The sequence below is a fragment of the Orycteropus afer genome, unplaced genomic scaffold, assembly GCF_000298275.1.
Source record: "Orycteropus afer afer isolate SDZICR_OR568_19922 unplaced genomic scaffold, OryAfe1.0 scaffold00537, whole genome shotgun sequence".
Lineage (NCBI taxonomy): Eukaryota > Metazoa > Chordata > Mammalia > Tubulidentata > Orycteropodidae > Orycteropus > Orycteropus afer.
In genome coordinates, this window is record NW_006922124.1 from 334,319 (window position 1) to 342,795 (window position 8,477).

An 8,477-nucleotide genomic window follows, 5' to 3' on the forward strand; every position below is an offset into this window, starting at 1 on the left:
AGAATCGATTCATTTAAATTATGATATTGGCTAAGAATATTGAATATGCCATGAACTGCAAGAAGAACAAACAAATCTACCTTGGACAAAGCCAGAATGCTCCTTAAAAACGAGAATGGCCAGACTTCATCTCTCATAATTTAGTCATGTTATCCAGAGGGGCCAGTCCCTGAAGAAGGACATCATGCTTTGTAAAGTAGACCGAAACAAACCAAACTCACTGCCATCGAGTGAGATCCGACTCAGAGTGACCTCTCCTTGGGTTTCCAAGGAGGTATCACTATGGAAGTAGATTGCCCAACCTTCCTTCCAAGGAGTGGCTGGTGGGTTTAAACTGCCAGTCTTCTGATTAGCAGTCAAATGCCTTAGGCATTACACCACCATAAAGTAGAGGGTCAGTAATAAAGGGGAAGTCCCTCAACCAGATGGATTGACCCAGTGGAGGCAGCAATGGTCTCAATATAGCAACACTTGTGAGAATGGTGCAGGACTGGGCAGTGTTTCATTCTGTTGTGCATAGGGTCACTATGAGTCGAGACTGACTCAGTAGCACTAAACAATAACAAGAATGTACAAACAAACACCTCATGAGATTTGATTCCTTGATCTGGAGATTGAGCGCCATGGTTTCCTGGGAAATCCCAGTTAAATGGCATAGTTCCTGGGGTATTGAAAGCTTGCAAGCTGCTTCCAAGGCATAACAATTGGTCTCTATTCACCTTGGCACCAGAGGAAGGAGAGTTAAGAATAGGAGGAGGATATGAAATGTGTGGCTAATTGTTTCTCTGAACAACTGCCTCCATTTTCATGATACTGTGAGAATTTCAACCAAAAATATCCCCTGAAGTCTTCTTCAAACCAAACAATAGTTTGCTTATTTAGTAAAGAATATCTGCCTTGAGCATTCTGCTCTTTTAAGATCTACCTATTTGGAAACAAGTTAACAATAGCAACTTGGAAGGCGGTTGTTGTTGTTTTTATGTGCCGTCCAGTCAGACTGGACTCATAGTGACCCCTCCTTGGGTTTCCGAGGCGGTATCAGTACGAAAGTAGATTGCCCCATCTTCCTTCTGAGGAATGTCTGGTGGGTTTGAACCACCAGCCTTCTGGTTAGCAGTCAAGTGCCTTAGGCACTACGCTACCTGAGCCCCCTGAAAAGCGGTGGTGAGTTTATGTTAATGGTGGAGGAACAACTTAGAAAAGGAGGATGAGAATGGTTCACCGTTGAAGTATGTAATCATTGTCAATGAATTGTACATGAACAAAATTTTGAATTGTTGTATGTTGTTGCTGGATATATTCTCAACAATAAAAAATGAAATAAAACAATTTTTTTAATCGTACAGTCTAATAGTGAACAATACATCGAAAAAGGGCTGATTCAAGGGAGACCATGAATGCCACTAAAGACATAGAACCAATGTGTTGTGGCATTCACAAGGGCAAGGTGCCACTGTGATGAGGGTACCTGGAAAATCTGTATGGACTAGTTAGTGCTTAAGTTGGCCCTTAAGAGTTTGGTAGGTATTCATAAGAAATTTAAAATCTGTTTGGTTAAAATTATAATTCATTATATATTATGATTCCCTTTTGCTTTTTAAATTTCCTTACACATATTGATGCAAGATAAGCTTTATTTTGTAGCAAAAGAAAACATTCTTTGGTGATCACTGTAAAAATTTGAAGTATATATTAGTTCCACAAATCACATTACGTGTTCTCTGCTCTTGAACTACTTACATTTTTTAGGCCAGGTCCAGATCATCTTCAGTTGCTAGCCTGCGTATGTGTCATTGAAGACATGTTGTTGTTGTTAGGTGTTGTCGACTTAGTTTCGACTCATAGCGAACCCATGTACAACAAGCTAACACTGTCAGGTCCTGCATTATCCTCACAATCATTGCTATGCTTGAGCCCATCATGAAAGCCACTCTGTCAATCCGTCTCATTGAGGGTGTTCCCTTTTTCACTGACCTTCCACTTGAACAAGCATGATATCCTTCTCTAGGGACTGGAGCATTCTCTCTATACTTCTTCAAAGACAAATTTGTTCTTCTGGCAGTATATGGCCATTGTCTTTGATATTTATCAGTAAGTGCTTCAAATCCTCTTCATTTTCATCAAGCAAGTTTATGTCATCTGCAAATTTCAGGTTGTGAATGAATCTTCCTCCAATCCTAATGCCTGTTCTTCATATAGTCCAGTTTCTCAGATTAGTTGTTCAGCATACAGACAGAATATATGATGAATGGATGCAACCTTGACACATATTGTTTCCTGATTTTAAACCATGCAATATACCCTTGTTCTGTTTGAATGACTGCCTCTTGGTCTATGTACTTGTCTCTCATGACAACAATTAAGTGTTCTGGATTTTAAGAATTAAGTGTTTCAATTTTTTTCTTTAAGACATAGTAGATGTTTATTTCATGGAAATCCCGAGAGCTCCCTATACATTGATAATGAGAGTTTTTGTCTTATTGTTGTTGTTGTTATGTGCCATCGAGTTGGACCCGACTCATAGCGACCCCACCTTGGGTTTCTGAGGCGGTATCACTACGGAAGTAAATTGCCCAACCTTCCAAGGAATGGCTGGTGGGTTTGAACCACCAGCCTTCTTTGTCTTATTAGTGTGGTCCATATGTCTTTGAATCCCTACCTCAAAGCAATTCTAATACTTCTTTACTATTAATTCTGTCCTTCCCTGTTTACCTCTACCCTTTTTTAAGACATTTAGGCACTACAAAAAGTAACCCTTTTCTGATACTGGTCCTACTTTTTTACTCCAACTTACAATCTGGTTATATTTCTTGTTCCAGCTACTACTCCTCTTTATTTTTTATCACAAATATATTCTAATCCTCAGCTCTAATTTACCTTGTTTATTGATACAGTTGCATTTTCTACCTTATTTATAATTTCTCTCTCCTTGGAAAAGTGTTTGCCAACCACCCCACCTGATCCACCTGAATTGTTGCTCCTGTCATATTATTCCTCATCAGTTTGCAGAAAATAATTGAAAATGAAATTCCAGAGTCCCATGGTGGTAATATTTCTCTATAAATGTGCCCATGTTTGCAAGTGTTCTCTTTGATAGGGACATATCTTGTCAGTGTATACTGACTTCATTTAAAAAAAAGGTCTCCATCACTAGCACTTAGAAAATATCTTCCACCATACAATTTAAAATTGCTAGTATTTATCTAAGGCTGTGCCTTCTACTAGTTTTCATAAAACCTCCAACCAGACTTATAATTTTCTCAGTGCTCCTTTCTCAGGACATTAGTTTAAAATTTAATTTACCCCTGTGGTCTGATTTATGTTTATTCTTTTCCCTCACACTGTTTTAAGTACTCTCATTGGTATTTTATTGGGTAAAAAGTTATACACCTACATTTACATGTTATAAAGTACACACCGTTATATATTGATGTTTTCAAATAAGAAACATGTTCATATTTGATCACCACAAGGCATGTTCTGGTGACCCTTGCAATTGTCATCTCTTTGAGGAATCACTGTATAGCTTCCATGAAGGTGTTCTTGAACCTTGATAAGGACTTAGCAATTAATTAAAGAAACCTAAATTCCTACCTCAAAGGGTAAAGGGGCTTAGTTTATGGAAGGAAAAGCCCCTCCCTTCTGCTTCTTGCTAATATATATTGAGATGTGTTCTCTTGTGTATAACTTTATTTCCATTTTGTCAGATGAGGAGATATAACACTTATGAGAAAATTTCTTCATCAGAATTTACTAGGGTAATCCCCTAACTGTAATGACAGCAAAAGACTTTGAGTGCTGACTGGCCTAGAGTTGTAATGATACTGCAGTGAGGTCTGAATTTAAGATAGTTTCAGAAGTTCCAAGTGATAGGAAGAGTGTGATTTAGAGTAAGCAGTGATTTGTTATACTTAGGTATTATTGTCAGTTCTGTTACGCTGTTTGTAATTCTTTATATTTTAATAATTATTTTTTAAAAGCAGCCAGCATATAGGAGCTCTGGTGGCGTAGTGCCTAAGGCATTTAATGCTAACCAGAAGGTTGGCAGTTCAAAACCATCAGCCACTCTTTGGAAAGAAGGTTGGGCAAGCTACTTCCATAGTGATAGTGCTTTGGAAACCCACAGAAGGGTTGCTATGAGTCGGATCTGACTCCACGGCATTGCATTTGGTTTTTTTGGTTTAATTAACATAAGCACTAAACCAAAACCCAAAACCATTGCTGTTGAGTAGATGCTGACTCATAGGGACCATATTGAACAGGATAGAACCACACCATAGTGTTTCTAAGGCTGAATTCTTTACAGACGTAGGTTGCCACACCTCTCTCCTTTGGAGGAGCTGGTGGCTTTGAACCACTGACCATTTGGTTAGGAGCGGAGAGATCAATCACTGTGCCTGTAGGTCTCCTAATATAAGCACTAGTTGGCATAGAGGGTAAGGCGTTTGGTTGCTAACCAGAAGGTTGGTGGTTGAAAACCACCAGCTGCTCCACAGGAGGAAAATGGGCAATCTCCTTCCCTAAAGATTTATAGCCTTGGAAACCCAAAGGGGTTGCATTGAGTCAGAATCGACTTGATGGCAGAGAGTTTGGTTTTTTTAATGTTTGAACATAAATTCATTAAATCATATTCAAATGAAAACATGCTTTCTTGCCTCATTGAGGTCTTTAGCAGAAATCATGTTTAAAACTTAAGTATATAGATACTAGATTTTTCACAAATGCAAAGTATGTGTCATTGAAAGAAAATAATTAAAAATGAATGCAATACAAAATAAAGTCACAATAGTCTTTGTTTTTAAATTCTACTTACATAAAATCACTGATTTTAGTATTGCTAAGATCTTTGGCCACAGCTTGCCCCTAGTAAATTAACACCATGAAATGGTAGTGCCTGAATCACAGAATGTCATTCTCATCAACCTTTTTCAAACACCCTGAATAGAGAAAAATCTCAAGAAAAAATTTTCTGTCAATATCTCATTCATAGAAATGTAAAATGTTGGAACCAGCAGGAAATATAGTGTTCATATAGTACAGTGGTTTTCTTACTTTTTTTTTTCTCTGTGCAATTGAGTTTAAAGTTTAGAGAACCAATTTGACAAACCATTAGCATAAATCCTTTGTATCATAGACATAATAAGGCGGAATGGCTCCTCTAAGTTCTCAGAGCTGGTTACAGTTCAAAGGCTATCACCTAATAGCAATTCATGGTAAATCTACTATGATTTCCAAATAGTTCTTCCTGAAAGTGGAAATTAGCGCTGAAATCCTGTTGCAGATAAATGTCTGAGACTTAAAATTACCTGGTATCTTAATGAACACCAATAATAAATAAGTTAATTAAAAGAAAAACCCTGCTAGGGTAGTCTTAATCCTTATGTATAAGCAGGCAAACAGGCTGAAATGCCCACATCCTCTGAGAAGCTAGAGGCAGAAAATTCAGCAACAACCCGTTTTTGTTTTTGTTTTGGAAAAGGGAGCATCTCTGGAGTTCTCATTGAATTACAAAAATAATTAATTTCAACTTTCAATATAATTCACCCTCAGCATATATTCAGTAAATGTTTGGTGAATGAATAGAGGGATGAATGACTCAAACAAAGAGCCAGAAAATTGTTATTTGCTGATTTAAATAAAATGTGGAGTCTTACACCTAGTTGAATTTTCTTCCTCATGGGAAGGAATCCAAAGTTCTACAGATGCTCACTTTACTTGAGAGTACCCATGATAAACTATCATTATAGAAGTATCCTTCTCAGGGTTTAACTCCTTCATCTTGTAGGTGGGGAGGTACAAAATAGGATGATAAATGATGCTTCCTGCATTGGATCCCACCATCCTTGCCACCCCAATCCATTTAGAAAGGACATTCGCTATATGCATGAATTTTCTATCCTACCTGTAAATACCTGCACCTTGAGCCATGCCCCTACTCTAGGCCATCACTAGTGACAAAGTAGAACACCAACCAAAGTCACAGATATCCCATCTCTGGTATGCCAAGTACTCAGGAACCAAAGGAGGACATCTGAATTTAAGAAAGGATATGGATTGATTTTGAAGATATTTTCATTCCCAGCCCTTTATCTGTAGAGTAACCCCCTCTAATTTCCTTCTCCTTGAAGCTACACATTGTGTTCCACAACTAATTTGATTTCAATCATGCTTCACCTCTGTCATCACTCACATTAGTCCCAGCCTAAGGGAAGGAGAACCACTGTCCACAGGGGAAGAAATGGCCATGTCCAGCAGGCCTCCAGATAGCTCCCTGCTGGGGAACACTGGCAAGGGTGAACTGGTCCCTGCCAAAGGGGCAAGAAAGGCTGCATCTTCTGACCTCCCCCAGCCCCACAAGAGGAAGACAGAATCACCATCAGTAGCCCAAGGCCTATTCCTGGGGAGCCAGGCATGGTGCCTCCCTCCTGCCCTTTCACCAACCAGTCCTCCTGCAACACCCACCACCTCTCTTCTGGGTTTGATAATTCACTGCAGTAGCCACACGGAAGTCACAGATTATAGGGTTTATTAGGGAAGCAACAGGCTATAATTCAAGTTCAGGAACATGCCCAATCTCTCTCAGCCTGCTGTCTCTCTCCCAGCAGTGCATGTCTCTCAATGTCTCTCTCAGCAGTGTGTGTCTCTCAATGTCTCTCTCAGCAGTGCGTGTCTTTCACATCTCTCTTAGCAGTGAGTGCCTCTCACATCTCTTTCTTAGCAACATGTGTCTCTCACGTCTCTCAGCCAGCAGTGAGTGATTCCTTCTGCCTCTAGGAGAGATCCTTTTGAGCCTGGCAGAGTGGCCAGACTAACCAACCCCAACATTAGAATTCTATACACCTGACAGAGAACTTCCCAGAAGATTATTTCATGCCACTCTCAACAGAAATACCCCAGATGGGTAACTTTAATAATCAGGAGCTACTCAGTTGCTTGTGGCAAATTCCACCACGGAGTTTACAAAGACTTATAGCTAGAAAAGCCACACTATGGAATTTACTACAGTGCAGTCCCCCAGGATAGTTAAGAGATAATATCACTCCTAAAATCCATCAGTAACATCAGTGGATCATGCAGGGGAGCCAGCTATATTCCATCTGACAGTAAGAAGGGGAATTCTATGGAAGGGTGGCTGTCTGGTATGCCTTTCATCCTGCAGATCTGCTCCCTAAAAGACATCTACTAATTTCACCTAGTAAGAGTGATTGAAAGATGTCCCATGCCTATTTATCTAAATTGTCCTGGATCCCCTACCATATTCCCCACGTTTTCTCCTTCTGGGAGCTCAGGTAGCGTAGCGCCTATCGCATTCCACTGCTAACCAGAAGGCTAGCAGTTCAAACCCTCCTTCTGGTTCTTTCTCCACATAATGAACTCTGGATTCAGAATGCTGATTGTCACCATGGACTGTGTGGCTCTGGACTTGGTTTTGCATGTGGTTTCCCACTGTCTTATGGGCTCTGGGAGATGGTTTCCCTTGGATCCTCACTAGCTAACTGTTTCTTCTATGGCTCCTTCCCTAGCACTTTCATTCTGACTGAATTGTTGTTTCTCAAAATGAAAGGGAAAATGTCATCTTGATATGACCGAATTTAAAAGCTGTCTCAGAAATATCCTGTAATTCAGGCCATCACTCCCTAACTATAGCTTGATAAGTTATGAATGAGGTTGTAAGATAATTTTCCATTCAACTTAATTAGAAAACACCAAAATGCAATAATAAAAATGAGACATTATTTTTCCACCCATAATTTGACTAAAATTAAAGAATTTAGAAAAAAGTGTCTGTGGATTTGTAGGGCATTCACATATATTAAACTTATGAGAATATGAAGTAAAAATTTTTGTTTGAAAATATCGGTAATATCTTTTTTAAGTAACTAACATTGCATCTTATCTCCTTTGGCCAAGTTTCCAAGTTACATTATGTTTCCTATCTGAAATTATTTACATTTTCCCAGTAATTCATGTTCAAAATTGTGATCTCAGGCCTATAAATCATATTATCAAGTAAGAAACAACTTAGGTCCCAATTAGGAGAATAAATTAATTATGGAACATGCATGCTTTGAGAGATGCTCAGAGCCAGATAATATATATGTGCTGTAGTGGAGAGATGCTACATTCATTTTATAATGTGGCACAGGAAGGGGAATAACAATGTGTATTTTAAGTTAAATACAATATATTTTGATAGCACGTGACCCTTGAAAACATTATGCTGAGTGAGATGTCAGAAATGAAAGGACAAATTTGATATGCTTCCACTTACATAAAATATCTAGAGTAGGCAAGTGTATAGAGGTCAAAGTTTATCAGGGGTTACCAGGAGCAGCAGATATGAGAGAAAGGGAGACTCCCCGCTTAGGGGAGATTAGTTCTATTAAGGGTGAGGGAAAAATCTGGAAACAGATGATAGTGATGGTGGAAAATATGATGGACATAACTAATGTCACTGAACTGTACATGTAAAAAGT